Source organism: Nannospalax galili, unplaced genomic scaffold (genome assembly GCF_000622305.1).
Source record: "Nannospalax galili isolate Female #2095 unplaced genomic scaffold, S.galili_v1.0 scaffold3332, whole genome shotgun sequence".
NCBI lineage: Eukaryota > Metazoa > Chordata > Mammalia > Rodentia > Spalacidae > Nannospalax > Nannospalax galili.
Genome location: NW_008331158.1, coordinates 69,454 through 70,425, shown reverse-complemented (window position 1 = coordinate 70,425; position 972 = coordinate 69,454). Strand labels below are relative to the sequence as shown.

General features: G+C 60.5%; 1 protein-coding gene across 2 annotated transcripts in view; it reads left to right on the top strand.

Annotated features, from left to right (window-relative positions):
• The first annotated feature begins 365 nt into the window (after positions 1-365).
• Positions 366-972, top strand: part of Zkscan1 (zinc finger with KRAB and SCAN domains 1) — a 26,662-nt gene continuing 26,055 nt past the window's right edge. For both annotated transcript variants that reach the window (XM_008823539.2, XM_029558842.1), the window contains exon 1: positions 366-485. The gene's annotated coding sequence lies outside the window, so the exon portion shown is untranslated. The remainder of the gene's footprint in view (positions 486-972) is intronic.

The following is a 972-nucleotide window of genomic DNA, read 5'->3' as shown; positions in this document are numbered from 1 at the left end:
TAACCGCTGAGCTATCTCTCCAGCCCCGCTCTTTTGGTCTTTTTGAGACACGGTCTCCCTGTAGCCCCAGCTGGCCTGGAACTCGCTATGTAGACCAGGCTGGCCCTGAACTCACGGGGCTCCTCCTACCTCTGCCTCCCGAGTGCTGGGACTAAAGGAGTGAAGCCAAAAACATTCCTTTAATTACAAAAAGAACAAGAAAGCAGATCCTGCAGTCAAAACTCGAGGGAGGGAGACCCGACCCGTCCAGGACAGGCGATCCGGAAACCGAGATGCACAGTCCTCCCGTGTTCCTAGAGAGGACCGAAAGCGCAGCCCGGTCCCGGACGACGGGATGCTGACCTACTTCCGGTCTTTGTGACTCATTGTGTCTGTGGCGAGGCGTTGGGAGGGCCTAGGTCGGTGTGCAGTGCCTTAGCTGGCCGGAGCTCCAGCGTCAGCCCCGCTGTGTCGCGCGGCGGCCCCGTCAGCTCCCGGGACGCACGGTGAGTCGGGGCCGGACCCTGGCGGGGACCTCGCCGCAGGGGTGTCTACGTGGGGGCGGGCCGTGCGGCCCCGGGGGACCCATCGGACGCCCGGTATCCCCTGGGGTGACTCCCGGTGGGGGACCCTCGGTTGTCTTCACCCCGCTTTGACGTTCCTGAACCGGATGGCGGTGGAATAGGAGCTCGGTGTCTGGAGACTTCTTCTCCGTCGCCATTTGCTTATTGCAGTGAAGGGTGCTTTTTGTATTTTGGTGGGTACGCCGTGCGGCCCCGGGGGACCCATCGGACGCCCGGTATCCCCTGGGGTGACTCCCGGTGGGGGACCCTCGGTTGTCTTCACCCCGCTTTGACGTTCCTGAACCGGATGGCGGTGGAATAGGAGCTCGGTGTCTGGAGACTTCTTCTCCGTCGCCATTTGCTTATTGCAGTGAAGGGTGCTTTTTGTATTTTGGTGGGTACTGCTGTCCTTTTAAAAAAAAAAAAAACA